General features: G+C 44.3%; 1 protein-coding gene across 4 annotated transcripts in view; it reads right to left on the reverse strand.

The window, feature by feature from the left end:
- Positions 1-12,680, reverse strand: part of mical3a (microtubule associated monooxygenase, calponin and LIM domain containing 3a) — a 111,376-nt gene extending 98,696 nt beyond the window's left edge. For all 4 annotated transcript variants that reach the window (XM_056281174.1, XM_056281173.1, XM_056281172.1 and 1 more), the window contains exon 1: positions 12,620-12,680. The gene's annotated coding sequence lies outside the window, so the exon portion shown is untranslated. The remainder of the gene's footprint in view (positions 1-12,619) is intronic.
- Between the last annotated feature and the right edge of the window lie 5,336 nt (positions 12,681-18,016).

Consider the following 18,016-nt stretch of genomic DNA (forward strand, 5'->3'; position numbering starts at 1 on the left):
GTACATTTGCATATCACACCAGAGTACACAGAGATGACAGTGAGTCACCTGGTTACTCATTATCTCTGATCCAATCTACTCAAGAAAATAGCAGAAAGCACATTCTCAGGCGAGTGTGCAATGCCAACAATAAGTCAACACTAATTGTATCGGGATGAAATCCAGATATTGTCATATGATGATTAACACTTCTCTAAATTAACAATAACAACAATCTATTACCTAACATTTCTTACAAAATTGAGTTCTGAAATATTTGATATTTGCGAAATATTTAAAAACTAGTTTTGATTTGATATTATACTTTACAATATCAAATAGTTCAATGTGATGAGCCTAAGTGGGATTCTTTTTTTTTGTTGGATTTTTTCCTCATTTTTCTCTGCAATTGTACTTGAGCAATTACCCTATTTTCCAAGCCATCCCAGTCGCTGCTCCACCCCCTCTGCCGATCCAGAGAGGGCTGCAGGCTACCACATGCCTCCTCCAATACATGTGGAGTCGCCAGCCGCTTCTTTTCACCTGACAGTGAGGAGTTTCACCAGGGGGCTGTAGCACATGGGAGGATCACGCTCTTCCCCCAAGTTCCCCCTCCCCCCTGAACAGGTGCCCCGACCGACCAGAGGAGGTGCTAGTGCAGCGACCAGGACACATACCCACATCCGGCTTCCCACCCGCAGACACGACCAATTGTGTCTGTAGGGACGCCCAACCAAGCTGGAGGTAACACGGGGATTCGAACCGGAGAGCCCCGTGTTGGCAGACAACAGAACAGACCACTATGCCATCCGGACGCCTAAGTGGGACTCTTAATCATAGTAGTTTTGCATAAGTAAGCAGATACTATGATGTATGGGTATTGTGTATGATTTTCATGATAATAACATATTCCATATCACCCAGCACTGGATAGGAAGGAGTGGTAGCCTCCACCCAGAACAATAACCCATCTGTTCTGTTATGGTACATCTGAAAGGAGTGGGGAATAACTGGGGCTCTGCACAGGAATTACATTACAGCGTCAATAAATTCTCTTCTCACCAGTTTATTGCCAATAGTCAATACCCGACATGCCAAACTGAGTGGAATCCCATTCTATATACATTACAAAGCAAACACGTTGAAATGGGTTCCTGCAACTCACGTCATTAAGAGACATATGATGGACAGAAATATTAAACAGCTGGACCACAACTTGGAGAAAAAACAACAACTTGTAGGCCTAGTTCGTAATGCATGTCTTATTCTGGCAGGCCATGGGAAACTACAGTACAGCTTTGCTCACCATTTCTGCACTCCTCTCCTGCCCATATTCATTACAAAGCCAATGTTTAACCTTTAGAGAGCCTCAACAAATAGCTAAAATTCCAGACCGTTTGGATCGTTGCTGAACATCACAGCCAAGCAGACTGAAAATGACCAAAGGAAGGATGAAAGGTGTACTTCATATTTACACGGTCATGTGGCTTTTCTTTTTTTGAAGGGAAGGCCAAGAGACCCGGGGATGTCAAAGCCATAAATGGCCTCATAGTTTGTGCTAATGACTTATTAATAATGTTAACAGAACATAGCCTGTTATTAAATACCTTGATAAAAGAAAAAAACATTTGTATTTTGGCCATCACAACCACAATTAAGTGATGCAGGGTAAAGAACAAGTTTTATTTAATTCCGCATTAACTATTAGCACAACTAAACTACCACACTGGTATGAGTGATGTCCTGTAAGAATACTAGCTGTGTGAATTGGTCTGAATTTACACATATCAGTGCCTCAAACAGTTATTTTAGGTCTAGGTCATAACTCTAACTTCATTATTATTCATTATCAGTACAATTTAAATAGAGAAGGGGAAAATCAGCACAATTTAAATAGGGAAGGAGAAAAAATGGCTGCTTGGCAAAACCTTGCAGGGACATGCAATAGTTGGACACAACCGCCACAAGCCATAATCCTGTGAAAAACACACACACACGCTTTAATCCCAGTGTGTGGGCGGAGTTGCGAGCAGCTCAGATGGTAAACAAGTGGACATATAGAGATGGGGAGGTGAAGGAGCTGACAGATTGAGCCAACACGGTCCTCTGTGCTCAATGACACCGACTAAAGCACCAATAAAACCTTAGCTTTCTCTTCAACTCGCAGAGGCCTGCAGACTGACATCTAACGTCAGTTGACCCGAGGCGTTCACCTCAAGTCAACTTGCAGGTAGGGCTGTCAAAATCATGACATTTTAGTTGACGATTAACTGTCATACAACTAATCACAATTAACAATTTAATTGTCTTTTCTTTTTCTTTGCTTTTCCCCTCCTTTTTTCTCCCCAATTGTACTTGGCAAACTTTTGCAGCATTTCTTTAAATGCTGGTTTTTCAAGTGCACTGAACGGTCGCATTTCTTTAGTTATATACCGCATTACACTGTTAACATGCACCATCTGGTACTGTCACGTTTATGTTTAGACACTCGTCCGAAACCTTCAGGAACAGCCAACTGCCAGGGTGGAAATGGGGTGGTGGCTGTCTTTCCAAATTCGGCGAATTGGGTGGGGTGGTGGATCCGTAGATGGTTTTATAATCCATGTGTGTCGGCCCTGTGATGGCCTGGCGGCCTGTCCAGGGTGTCTCCTCGCCTGCCGCCCAATGACTGCTGGGATAGGCTCCAGCATCCCCACGACCCTAAGAGCAGGATAAGCAGTTTGGATATGGATGGATAGATGAATGGATGGTATTAGCACTTTTGACCGCCATCTCTTTGCTGCAAATCCGACAAAAAGTTATTGGGCTCTACTTTTTCATTTGGCTTAAAACCAAAATGTGCCCACAGCGGTGCTGTGGTGTATGGCTTGCAACTATGTTCATGATGTTAATGTCAAGAGATGCTCATCGAAATGCAGTCGTCGAATATTATAGAATAAGTGTCTCAAAATAAACAGTTTGTTGGCGCTAATTCACCACTCATGTGCCAGAGGCCCAACAAGATGACGTCATTAAAAGAGCACCAGTCGAACAACAAACGGTGGGAAACGACGTGGACATAGTGATGAAAATATGACATTTCTGTTAGTTTCATCCAGCTGTTTTTATACAAATGAATTGAAACGACTCAAACGATTATGCAAAATTACCACGAAAAAATCGTGGTCAGGTCAAATAATCGCAATCAGGTGATTATGTAATAATTTGTCACAGCCCTACTTGCAGGAAGAAGCCCAAAACTGCTGTAAACCGTGGAGAAAGAAGAAGGAAAGAAAGCCACTTAGTCATTGTACAGTTTTACGGTTACAACAAAATTTGTTGTCTGCATTTAACTCATTTAACTCTGTGATGGACTGGCGGCCTGTCAGGGTGTCTCCCCGCCTGCCGCCCAATGACTGCTAGGATAGGCTCCAGCATCCCGTGACATGGGGAGAACATGCAAACTCCACACAGAAAGGAGCTAGGATGGCCTGAGGTTCAAACCCAAGACCTTCTTGCTGTGAGGCAACAGTGCTAACCTCTGGGTCACTGTGCCGCCCCACGGAGGGTATCTTTTGAAATCAAGGCAACTAGAGTCGCTTTTCCTCCTTTTTATTAGTTAGCTAGTTATGGCAGGATGTAGGGCTGCATGATTGTGTTAAAATTCGCGTGACATCTTCACACGAGAACATCCGACATAGAACTTGGCCATCGACCAATTGCAAAATTGCTTTGACTGTGTCAACCTCTGACGGGGCAATCGTACTGGAGAGTCCAAAATGAGGAAGCAGTCATTTTAGCAGGGTCACATCATCCAGTTTTATTCCTTGTAGGGTCATGCAAAGGAATCTACTACTATTACTTTTTCACTCCAATGTTTTTACTTCTGAGTTTTTGATATAAGGATTGACAGAATTGAAAAGTTGAACATGAGTTGTTGTGGTTGGATTTTTTTGAGCCTGCCAAAGCATAGTTTACAATTTTAGTGTTTTTAAAGATTGGAGTACAGCAAAAATCAATATTGTGAGTTATAGTAGGCTGTGAAAGTTTAAAAAGCTCTGTTTATTTGAAAGGTTAAACTCATCAAGAGTACATGTGAAAACATACCTCATATCAAAACAATGTGGATTGTGTGGGTGGAATCAAATAGACTGAAATTTGAGAATATGCAGTTGTGAAGGCTTTCCAGGCAGCCTTGCATAACTCAATTTCATCTTTCTACCAGCTCCACTAGACAAGCCTGCACACCAAGGAGCATAGGAAGACAGGCCTTCTAGTGTAAACTGTGCAGTGCTAATCCAGTAGGACGGTAACCCAACACCCACACAGAGCAAGAAAGCATGCTGACAGCTTTACCGGAGAATGCATGAGAACCGATTCCTCTTGAATTGCACTTACATCCTTCTCATATTTCTACAAGCTTCAGGAGTTAGCCAAATCAATGGCTGAGCAGGTGCAGCATGAGCTGCATTTAAAAAGAGGTTTGTAGTCCAACATTTAACTAGTCGCTATGTTCTGAGTGAGAAGTGTTAAGACCCTGGGTGTTTCTCAATATGTGTACTTGTCTGTTACTTGTGTCCTTGTGAACTTGTGAAACGTCATCCGTTGCAGACTTGAAGTACTGCCCCGAACCACAAAATCACGTTAAGAGATGAACATTTCAAATGCCCGGATATGTTCTTCAAATGCCCCCTTGGTCAAGGATGCATCGATTGGAGACTCTGCAAACTTGGGGTAGGCAAAGATCCCAGTATTCATCTCCACATTAACGGCAATGACAGAAGATGGCTAAATCCACATTATTATAATTTTCATTCTACAACTGTTAGTCTACCACCGAATTCAACTTATGAGAAAATTAGTGGCGAGAAATTTAGCAGTACAGATTTCAAATATTTGCCCCTATTTAGAAAAGAAATGCCCCCCCCCCCTTTTCTCATCAGTTGTATCCAGCCAATTACCCCACTCTTCCGAGCCGTCCCGGTTACTGCTCCACCCCCTCTGCCGATCCAGGGAAGGCTGAAAACTACCACATACCTCCTCCGATACATGTGGAGTCACCACCTGCTTCTTTTCACCTGACGAGTTTCGCCAGGGGGACGTATCTCAAGGGAGGATCACGCTATTCCCTCCAGTCCCCCCCACCCGAACAGGCACCCCGACTGACCAGAGGAGGCGCTAGTGCAGTGACCAGGACACATACGCAATTCGGCATCCCACCCGCAGACACAGCCAAGTTGTGTCTATAGGAACGCCCGACCAAGGCGGCAGTAACACAGGGATTTGAACCAGAGATCCCTGTGTTGTTAGGCAACGAAATAGACCGCTATGCTACCCAGACGCCCCTAAGAAACGCCAATTTGAAAATTTGCTCTCACTTTATCAGAACTAGGTAGCCCCGTTGGCTTAGTGTAGTCCGCAATTCCAGCAAGTCCCCCTCATCTCCAACTGTACATTGAGCATTCTAAGCATTGCAAGTTAGTAGTACCGAGTTCAACTTGCCAATTGCACAATCTTCAAAAACGCCAATGCATACTTGGAGTACTCTGTATCAAGAGATGCCCCCCCATCTTTTATTCAACCCGTTCTCTTTCTCCCTGGCTTCTTTGCTGTGACTTTTAATTCTGTGTTGCAGTGGCTAAAGGAAGCAGTGCATATAAGAGACACCTGTGGGCAGGCCTATGAAGCCAATGAGGCCTCTGGGTTTAGTCTCAACTCACTCTCTCACACACTTCATCCCCCCCTCAGCTTTAGGCCATGGGCTTGGGTATTTAGTTTGTTTTTTTTTCTGTTGCTGTTCTTCACATTTTTGCCAACAACACATTGCACATGGATTTTCACTCAGGCAACACTGCACACACATGTTAAAACCAGACTCATGTTCTTTTGTTTGGGTGTGTTTGTAGTTAATTTCAACAAAAAACAAAAAGTGGTTAACCATTCATCGGGTTTTGGTCCCATTTGTCATAGCTTTCAGCCCAGTCATGAAAATAAGCCACGCTATCGACACATGGTATCACTCCAGATTCTAATTATTTATGCGATTACACTTCATTGACCCAAGTTAGGCATGTGTGCGTCCACCCGTTATGTTATCTGAAGCTTCACTTTTGTGTCTAACCTCATGCCTCTCGTCAGTCTGCTAAGAAATGACAGATCAGGTGAAAATGAAAGAGAGGATATGAACGTCTAAGTGACTGCTTTTAGTGTGTGTCAGGGCTTATCGGGTTAAAAGGGAGCCAGCCAGCCCCAAGCAATCTCATGGGGACCAACCTGCTGGAAAAGAGGAGGGGCATTTAGGCTTTACAAAAAGACAAGCGGTCTAAGAGTACTTTGCCATTCTCCACTTGAGAAGAGATGATAAAGCCCCAGGTGAGCCCTTCAAACACAACCAGAGTGAATGCGAAATATGATGTTGTCTCCAGAGAGGGCAAAGGTTTACCAGATAGAAGAGGCCTTCGAAGGGGTGGGTTGGGAGGAATAGTGACACCAGCTGGTAAAGTTTTACCGAGGCCAAACATTGAAAAAGGGACCATTTTAGCAGTAAAAATATAGGAAAAGCATAAACTGTAGAAACATGAAATCATGGCAGAATAAGCTCTGGAGGGTGTCACCATGGCCTAAATACATCAGGCAACATCAGTCCAGTGTTTGCTAACAGCACCCGTGGATGTCTTTAGTCTCCAGTATCTCACAGTAATGAGACATGGTTCATTAATCATGCAGGCCATAGATTCCAGATTTAGTAAAGTTTTTTTTTGTTTTTTAGATTCCCCCCCCCCTTTTTTTCTCCCGAATTGTACTCGTCCAATTACGTCACTCTTCTGAGCCATCCCCGTCGCTGCTCCACCTCCTCTGCTGATCCGGGGAGGGCTGCAGACTACCACATGCCTCCTCCGATACATGTGGCATCGCCAGCTGCTTCTTTTCACCTGACAGTGAGGAGGAGTTTCACCAGGGGGATGTAGCACGTGGGAGGATCACACTATTACCCCCAGTTCCCCCTCCCCCAAACAGGCGCCCCGACCAACCAGAGGAGGCGCTAGTGCAGCGACCAGGACACATACTCACACGGCCAATTGTGTCTGTAGGGATGCCGACCAAGCCGGAGGTAACGCGGGGATTCGAACCCGGCGATCCCCGTGTTAGTAGGCAACGGAATAGACCGCTATGCTACCCGGACACTGGCTTCCCACCCGCACACACAGCCAATTTGTGTCTGTAGGATCACCCAAACAAGTCGAAGGTAACATGGGGATTCAAACCAGCGATTCCCATGTTGGCAGACAACGGAATAGACCACTACGCTACCCGGATGCCCCCAGATTTAGTAAAGTTTATTTCAACAGGTAAGGATAAAGTTCCACCAATGAACACAAATTTAAATCAGGTGTGAGGTAGAATATTCTAGGATGGCAGTGACTAAATAATCGTTATTCCATTAGTCATTTTAGGTGTCTTTTTGCACACCAAGCACTACTGTAGAAAGCAATCTGCTCCTTTACACTAAACTCTGCATTCCAGTTGAGCATGTCCAATTCCAGTGGGTCACTGGCCTGGGTACGAGGGACACGGTCTTAAGTTCCCAGCGAGAGTGGAGTTTACAAGTTAAATAGTTTGAGATATAAAACTTGTGACAGAGGCAATTATAAATTACTTGATTTATGATTAAACTATTACATTTATCACTTAACTCTCTACTAGTATGCCTACCAATATGTTGTTGTTGCTGTTGTGCATTTTTCCAGATACACTGTTGCTCAGCTGTACCAGAAAATCAGTTTCTGACTTCCAATATACGCAAATTTTGACACAACATTAGCTCCGTAGAAAGACCTCTACTGGTGGAAAGAGTTGGGAACCGGCAGGTAACTCCCAATTCCATATTACAATGATACTCCCCCCACACGTTTCTCCCCAATTGCACCCAGCCAATTACACCACTCCTCCGAGCCGGCCCGGTCGATGCTCCACCCCCTCTGCCGATCAAGGGAGGGCTGCAGACAACTACATGCCTCCTCCAATACATGTGGAGTCGCCAGCCGCTTCTTTTCACCTGACAGTGAGGCGTTTTGCCAGGGCGACATAGCACGTGGGAGGATCGTGCTAGTCCCCCCAGTTCCCCCTCCCCCCCAACAGGTGCCCCGACCGACCAGAGGAGGCGCTAGTGCAGCAGCCAGGACACATACCCACATCCAGCTTCCCACCTGCAGACACGGCCAATTATATCTGTAGGGACTCCCGACCAAGCCGGAGGTAACACAGGGATTCAAACCAGTGATCCCCGTGTTGGTAGGCAACAGAATAGACCGCTACGCTACCTGGATATCATTACAATGATTGGCACCGATTCTATACATATTGCGGTTTTTTAAATATTAAAATATTCTGAATATTCAACATTACAATTTTTAAGGCTCAATACTATCTACAGTAAAAATTGAAAACTGCCATAATCCAAAGAAAATGTACAACTAAAAGCATTTGTTTTAATCCGCAGGTGTTACAAAAGCTTACAACATCCAAGTAAAACGTTCAAACAACATTTAGAGATGTAGAAACCATTACAGCAAGTCTTTTCACAGCATCTGTTCATTGAGCTTCAGGACTGCCATTCATAGGAAATGCTGCAATATTAAAAGTCGCCGGGCACAGGGTCGTGATTTTGCTTGGAATCGATTCCTTCACCCACAAACCTTCCTAGGGACTCTACGCTTTGTGCCCTATATCGAGCCCCAGAGTATCTCAGTTCACAGTTGCAGAAAACGAGATTTTGTTGCTCCACGTTAGTGTTCAAGGGTCAGTTGACTGGCTAAATGTATACAGTCTCATTTGGCAGGCCCGTTGAATGTTGTTCTTCCACTGACCTCATTTCTGAACAGCAAGGTACAAATGACAGCCGAGCAGATCTCCTTAATAACTGATAGCAGTGGGAGAGCAGCACAACAAACGGATTGCAGCCATTCAGTAATGTGCATCAGAATGGTAACACTTTGGCCAGTGTATTTGTTGATTTCTCTTCACAACACCTAGCTATCAACTGACCTTTCCGAAATTAAATCTTTATCAGATGTGACTGGCAATGATACAGGGGAATGTGCAACTCATCTGGTCCTTTAGTTCTTTCTGGATCCATGTCCTCACAGAAACTCAAACAGTGCTGCAAGTGACATCTAAGGAATACTCCCTGAGCTTATAGCCGTAACTGTTCTTGGGTTTATAGTTATATTGTGTCCAAAATACATTTACATTAAATCATCTGGCTGACACTTTTATCTAAAATGACTTGCACAAATCAGCAATGAGCAGATAAAATTCTCATAACAACCTGAACTTTGATGCAACTGCCGAGTGTAGAGAAATCCAACTACCTTATTTTAACTTTCACTATTAAAATCAGAGGTGAATCTCACTAGATTTTCAGTCCTACTTTCCCTCAAGTAAGAGGAGAGTGCTGACTCGGCACTCTGGAGCAAAACCAACCATTATGACCTCATTCAGACAAGGAAACGTTTGAGCTGGTTGCATGGCAGTTGGCTCAATAAATTAAATTCCTTACAATAACGGACCGTTGCAGAACATAAACCTCAAACAGTTAACAGCATGCCGTAAGAATTCAATTACAGAGTCTCTCCTTTTAAGGTAACACACTAGATCTGGTCTTCCATCGTGAAGCCTATTATCCATTTAGGCTGGTTTGACTGTTGCTTCTGATGAGTCAACACAGCCAGGGCAAAAGCACTCTGGGAAAAACCTGACAGTCAGGGTATATCCAGCTGTTTGTGACACAGTAGGGGCTCACTTCAGAGGACTTCCTTCCTTCCTCCCTGCCATCTTCATTGCCAATTACAAGGCACACTGTGGGACTATGGGGGTCAGGGCAAAACACAAACTCTCCTTCCCTTTGAAAGACAACATAACAAGGGGTAGGGCTGAACGAAATTGGAGGGATGGGGGGGCAGCAATATTTTTTTTAAATATGTATTGCCACATGAAAACATTAAAAACGAGTTACACACTTCGACTGGATATGTGCAACTTTTGACTTTCAACGCTCCATTCTCTTTTCAAACAATTTATCACTGTGGCAATGATTTGAGTTATTTTACAGGGGCTAATGAGGCAGCTGGCCAAAAAGATATGGTAGAATATTTTTCAAGAGTTGTCACAAAAAGCGGACTTTGCTAGATTTTGTTTTCTATCAAGCAATAACAGTAATGGCCTAACAAAACCTAAGGTCCCAGTTTGCCTTACAATGCATCCTTTACAATGTGACTGACTATGGTGCATGTGTATAATGAATCATATATAGTATGTATAGTCCAGCCCTAATGAGGGGTTAGTCTGACTCAGCCGGCTCCACATATCAAAACACAAAGTGAGGTTGGTGGTTTTACAGGACGCACTCCTGCATAAGTCTGCATTAATGATTTCATATGGAGCAGTGACAATCCATATAAGGTGCCAAATGTGTTCACATTTAACAAATCCATGTTGAGTCTGATTAATAACTCAATAGTTGTACAAAAACATTGAATTTAAGCACCAGTTTTCTTGTTCCTATGCTGATTACTAATCCATGTAGAGGGAACGCTTTAGACCAGGGGTTACAACAGGCTACTCTGACGTAGCTGCTTTCCAGATCGCCAGACTGGAGTCTTCCGATTGTGTGTTTACGCTGATTCAACCAGCCAGCACACTTCCTTCTCCTCCTCCACCTTTATCCTGCTCTCTTGGGAGGGAAAGAGTGCATCATGATAACATAAGGACCTGCAGCTGAAAAAGAAGCCAGCCAAAATCCGACAAACCACAGTGATCAGTACTGCCAATCAATAAAACACATGCCCTAGATCACTCCTAAAAAACACAGCGAATGTCTTTGTTCAGGGTTAAGTGCCTGTCGGATTAGGACCTTACCGCTCCATTCAACTGCATGCTGACTTTTGTTGCTATGTGTACATCAACCAATGAGGGTCAGCGGGAATTATGGTACTGTTGTTTACCATTAGTGTGCAGTCAGTCGACAAGTAAACACTGGGGCCAAAAATAAAGAGGCACCCATACCTGCATATCCAACTGAGGCAAAGAGGACTATTTTGACAAGGGCAAATGAATAACAAAATACCTTCAAGATGCTGCAATAGCCAACAAATTCTGAGTCACGTAAAAAGTGTGGGACAAACCTCATTGTTCCAGGGTAGCGGTATGCATTAGTGCAGCAGATGGATAAACTAGTGAATGCTTTCCAGACCCTCAAAAATTCGTCATAAAACTGCAGCATCTTAGCCAACCAACTCTATTACATTTGCCTTGAACGTCCACATACTTCAATTGGAGGTAGGGTGGATTTATATATATATATATATATATATATATATATATACTCTATTGATCCCCGTGGGGAAATTACACTCTGCATTTAACCCATCCTAGCTGTGTAGCAAGGAGCAGTGGGCAGCGGCTGTGCATCGCCCGGGGACCAACTCCAGTTCTTCTCTCCATGCCTCGGTCAGGGACACAGACAGGAGTATTAACCCTGACATGCATGTCTTTTTTATGGTGGGGGAAACCCCCCGCAGACACGGGGAGAACATGCAAACTCCACACAGAAAAGTGGAAAAAGTTTGGGGGTCATTGGCTTTAAACATGAAAAACGCGTAATTACACAACCACAGCCACATCTCCACTAATCAGACACACAAAAACACAACCTCAAAATACAGAATGATGCATCTTGCATCAACAAACTCATTAAGCTTTGAAACTGTCAGCATCATGTATTAAAACTGGGGCATGCCCCCCACTTTAGACACAGCATCTAGCTCGAGATATGAGAAGTTTCGTCACTTTTCAGGGTTGCTACTGCAATAATACACAATGTTAGTTGAACTGTTGCACGTAGATAAAAATGACAACGTCAAAAGATGCCCCCATTGATTCTGAATTAAGTCCCTACTGGTTACCCCCCCACCACCACCCCGCCCCGCCTCGCCTCTTACTTTTGGCAGACTCACGGGGACGTTACCAAACACAATAACTCTCTCCGAGCCCCTCCGCACCAATTCAAACGTTATGATTTAGTATTACTGAAAACTACCAGGCCCTCAAATCCATCAAATTGACAGCTTGACTGTCAACATGAGGGAAAGAGGCACATCTGGAAACCGTAGAGGCCGGAGTAGCATGCGAGGAAAACATTGTTATGGTGCACCCGACCCATTAATATTACGCAACTTTTTTGGGGGCCCCCCCCGGGCCCCCCCCCCCCAGTTAAATTGAAATATTCTGCTTTTGCAAAACCGCCAGCGCTCTCCGGAACCCAAACGGCTGCGTATCTACGAGGACGTAAGCCTTGTGTGTCTGACCAAAAAAAATAGGATAGGCGTAAATAAACACTGCCATGCACGGCATTCCACAGGCTTCCCCCTCCCGACCTGTTAAAACGCTGCTAAACCGACTCAAAAAGAGTGGTTGACAGATGACCCCTCATGCACCTACTGAGCATTACACGCGCTAATCTGCGGATAACTGGATCGGACTTGACGTCAGGTTATACGTGCGCCTCTTCGCCCGGTGGGAATCACCAACGCGTGACAAACGTGCAAAGGTGCAGATCGGGAGCGATCGGGAGAAATAAGATTTTTTTTTAAACATTTTTTACCTTTGAATCATGTGTCTATAATCCATACGTCTGATTCAAGAACGAATCCATGTCCGTCTGTAGACGAGGCTTTTACGATAAAATCTCCATATTCTCTGGCCTACTTTCAAGGCGACGCTCGCTCGGGGCTGGCCAACAAGACGGCGAGAAGGCGCAAGTTGAAATTGAGGACGAGACCATAACGTCTCCGTAGGAGCGTGCAACTCGACCATGTTTCACATCATGACAAGTCACGTCGTCCTCACATTGTCATTAACCGCACCACAAACCACCACCGAATAAATAATATAATAGTCTAATATATTTAGATGTCAATAACATATGTCATATTTCAGCTACGGTTGGCTCATGCTGAACATTCAACATTGAGCCCCCCTCTCGCTCCTCTCTTGGACTGAGCCGGCATGTTTTAACTCGGTTTAATCCGATTGGTGTTTCAGGAACGTGACGCTATCGTGGGAGCTAGTGGGAACACGCATGCGAACACGCCGCAGGAATGGAGGGAAAAAATGTGTGTCTTTGAACAAGCCATTAGATTTAATTCCAAAAAGTGACGCTGGAAGAGAGAGAGAGCGGAAGAGAGAGCGAGAGAGAGAGCGAGAGAGAGAAAGAGAGCGTACTGTGTATGTTTATAATCCTGGTGTATGTTTATAATCCACACTTTGCAGTTGCATGCTAACAGTCTACCAGAGAAGCGTTGTAAATTCCAAAATCTCATCAGCACAAGCATTCTAAATGCCACTGGGTCTCAGTCTGCGGCCCTCACTCTACTGAATTCGGTCAACGAATTGTGGAAAAAAATCCCTTTTCAGCAAAAGAAAGTGTACCTATAATTATTCTAAGGAAAGATTCCATCATGTTGACCCTTTCTTTTTTCTCAGAGACTATTTTCTGACTCAGTGACCATGTGTTCAATTTTGGTAGTTTCTAAATTTGTTAGCAGGATAAGCGGTTCGGATAATGGATGGCTGGATGGAAGTGACAAGCGTAGAGAGAATATCTGATCAGAAATGAGCAGGTGAACGTTCACTTTTACACGTCTTATGCATGCTCAATAATCCATCCATCCATCCACTATCCGAACTGCTTATCCTGCTCTCAGAGTTGCGGGGATGCTGGAGCCTATCCCAGCAGTCATTGGGCGGCAGGCGGGGAGACACCCTGGACAGGCCGCCAGGCCATCACACAGGGCCGACAAAGACACACACACGCATCGCATTCATACCTAGGGACAATTTAGTACGGCCAATTCACCTGACCTACATGTCTTTGGACCGTGGGAGGAAACCTGAGCCCCCGGAGGAAAACCACGCAGACATGGGGAGAACATGCAAACTCCACACAGAGGACCACCCAGGACAACCCCCAAGGTTGGACTACCCCAGGACCTTCTTGCTATGAGGCGACTGCGCTAACCACTGTGCCACCGTGCTCAATAATCCAGGTAAGAAAATCAAAGAAAGCTGAATCAGTTCATCTGGACACAACGAGGGCTCTGATGTCCTATCCTGGGGCATCACCTAGCCATTGGTTCAGATCTGTGGACGACACACCTCGGTTAAAATTAAATGTCAGGATGTGCCACATTTCACTGACCACATTAACTCTGTGGACAACCACATCAAGTTCACCAGGGAGGATGTGAAAAATGACAGGTCAGCCTTCTTGACTGTGAAACTGCAATTGGTGATGGAGGACATTTGATTGTTGATGTTTACCGTAAACCAACACATACTGATCAGTACTTAAGGTCTGGCCCTCATCATCCACTGGAGCACAAACTAGGAGTCATCAGAACGCTGTTCAGACAACCACTCCCAAATCCTCTGTGAATAGTACACATGGCCATTGAAACTCTAGTTACTGGACATGCCCATATTTGCATATGAAACCGATCGTTGGTTTCGGTCGTTATGCCACTGTATTGCTTATAAGGGTGGGGGTACCTGCAGTCAGTTTAGACTGAAGAGGTCACTTAGATGAGTAATGAAACGTTTCTCTCAATAAACGTTGTGTCCAGGTGAACTGATTCAACTTTCTGTGATTCACTTTTACATATTCATATATATTTTGTCAGATTTTTTTAAGTGTATTTGTTTCATATTTTCAACTCCCTGTGGCATGAAATGATGTAAATGATGCTCCCAGAGCATCATTGAGCAGTATGAGCAGTATTTCTAGTATATGAGCAGTATTTATAGTTAGAAGTTGAAAATATACTTTTTTTCTAACACCTCATTTTTAATCAGTTTCATTTTAATTAATTTGTCTATCAGTAATAAGCAAACTGGATCAAAACAACAGGCAATACAAACATAACATGTATAGTGGGAGTACAGCCATTTTATTTCTTAAGAAATAGCTAGATTTTGAGCAGCCCACCATAGACTTCAGCAGAGCAGGAATCACACACAGGGACCCAGTGGATCCCAGAATACCCTTACTGAATGATCCATATGACATCCGCTGCAAGACATGCCATGGATAGTTTAGCATTCCCGTTCAGTCCCATTACTCCAATCCATGTCTTTTCTAACAATGGCTACCCATGTGGTGGTTTCAGAGGGCCTGGTGTTTCACTCTGTGGAAATCTCGAGATTACAACGCTGGAAAATTGCAGGTGTCATACAATCATTTTCCTCCGGCAAGACATCACGTGAAAAGCGGGAGCGGAATCTGAAGCAGATAATAAACCAACACCCTACCCCAACAACATCCAAAGCAAGGAAAACCTACCTATGAAAAGCAACTCAACCGGCAAAGTCACAGATGTTGTAAATATTCTCTCACTCCCAAGTGGACGGCGGGTTCGTGAAACGCAGCAACAACTTCAAATGTGTCTGCTTTAGATACGGCTCTGAAATGTTGTGCAGAAACGGGCTTTTATCTGGTCTCGAGTGAGCGTTTACAGGTGTGCGGAGCCTCCAGAACAAGAGTCTTTGACTGGGTACGCTTACAGAGGAAGCCCCTCGGCCACTATCAGCTCTCCACACATGACAAAGTCAGTCTCTCCCTTTCGAGATTCTAGCAATGCCACAACTTCACCGTCACCGCCTTTCATTTGATAAATAGGGTGTGTGGCCGTTTTCAAGAGTACACACACACACACACACACACACACACACACACACACACACACACACACACACACACACACACAATGTGCTATGCATATTCATGCATGACCTTAAAGTGGGATTCAACCTTGCAGAGAGATCATATAACCCAACAACTACATCACATCTATGTATGAAACTGTGTCCAAATAACTGAAGACGCTCGGTCTGTTTTATAACCAACTTTGCTTCATTCAACAGAATCCACATTGTTAAAATGCTGAAAAAGCATGAAATATCCCTGTGAGACAGGTGAGCCGACATTTAAACTGTCAGACGTGATGACGTGAGCCACTGGCCAGTTTATCATGAACAGCCCACGGGTTTGACAGCCAAATGTCATTTTCTTTAATTACACACAGTGCTGTATAGCGCCAAAGAATCATTATTATACCTCCAAAAGACAATTTCCTCTATTTAACATCATTATTACGGTTATCTGATTAAAGACTGGGGCAAGATATGAGTTCGAGACCACAGACTAATTTCCACATGGCCAAAACAGTGGCTTTACGTCCCCCCCCCCTTTTAGTTGAAAAAAAAGAAAGAAGAAAAGATCTCTAAGTACCTCCTTTACAGCATCGTGAATTAGGGTGCTGTGTTGCTGCATGACTGTGGGTTCATAATGGGCCTATATTTAACCAGCGAATTCCAAGGTAAACTGAAAAAAGAATTGCGTTTCAGTGAATTTGGTCCTTTTTGTTGTCTTAGCAAAAATGCAGAATTGGGAAAATAGCTGTACAAACTAGTAAAACTGCGACGGGGCAGAGCTCGTATATAGACCCGAATTAAATACGTTTATGTAATCAACGCTGAGTGAATAAATAGAAAATTCTTTTATCAGGGTTGAATTTGAAAATCTTTGCGATGCGTTATGACGGTACCGATTCGGGACCCCGAGCTCCACCAGGTCAGACCAACACGAGGGCGAATGTGAGAGGACCTGTGTTCGGGGAAGGCTTTCAAGTTTCCATAATCACAAGAACATTCTTCATTTGGGGCCTCTAATCAGAGCAGGCTGACCCAGTTGAATTTGCAGGGATTTGCTAATTAAACAAATCACAGAGGGACATGGGATGTCAACTGACTCCAACTGAGGGAGAATGAGAGAGAGCGAGAGAGAGGGAGAGAGACGAGAGTTGGTGGAAGACTGAAAAAAGGATGCCGAGTGATTAGGAGCCAGGAGCAAAACAGCCGACCAATTGCCCAGCTGTCATTCACAACCCATCGGTGAGTCCCACCCTCATCCATGCTGGGGGTGACATTATGAAACTGCCCCGAACTAAATTGCACATCTTTGTTTCCATTCGCTAGTCAAGTTTGTCAAGCACCCATTCAGTGTAGATCAGTGGCAACTGAAAGATGTGTGCAGACAAGCGATTGTCTGCCGGAGATAAGGCAGGCTGCACACATACCAGGCATTACAAAATAACTCTGTGTGATGTAACCTCTGAAACCTCAGAACAGATTTGCCCTGTCACATTGTCAAAGACCAACCGCAACGGCTGGCATCAAATATTCATTCGTTCACCTGTGACGATGACAAAAAGAGACGAGAGAAAAAGGTGAGGTACTCACTGTCCCAGCGGGAAGGAAGGCGGCAATTGATGAATCGTTGTGCTCCTTTATCTGTGATTTGGTCTCGTTCTTCTCTCTCCTTTTTCCGCTCTCTTTTTTCTCACCTTCCTCACTGCTTCTTTCTCCTTCTCACCAAGGCAAGATGCTGCCTGGACCAGTGCACATTGCCATGGCAACCATGCCTGGGGTGTAGTCACATGACTGCGCCTCCATGAGTCTTGATTGGTCACACGTACAGGGAAGTGGGAAAGAGGAGGGAGGTGGGGGGGTGGAGGGTAGGAAGCCTCCCAGAGATGATGTCACGCACCCAATGTCTGACAAAGGGAGGGATCCTCGCTCAGGCTGCCTGCAAACACAGACACAGACACAGACACAATGGCAGTCTTTTTAAGGTGTGGGCGAGTTAAGCCACTTAAGCCAAAGTGAAAATACAAGCCACTCAACAAGGCTTTGGTTCTGTTTTACTGATTAAATGAAGAAGAAAAAAAAGGCTTAATTGCAAGAGATTTAAGACAGGTATGCTTCCTCTGTTTCCCATTCATTTGGGTTCTTCCTGTATTAAAAAAAACAAAAACAAAATAAAACAAAACAATAGAGCCAGCAGCACCCCAAAACATAACGAAAGAGAGTTAAAGGGAAACAATCATGATTTGCAGCATCAGACATGCAGTATGTTGTAGGGGTATTCTGTGTGTGTCTGTGA

This window comes from Lampris incognitus, chromosome 6, assembly GCF_029633865.1.
Source record: "Lampris incognitus isolate fLamInc1 chromosome 6, fLamInc1.hap2, whole genome shotgun sequence".
NCBI classification, from domain to species: Eukaryota; Metazoa; Chordata; class Actinopteri; order Lampriformes; family Lampridae; genus Lampris; species Lampris incognitus.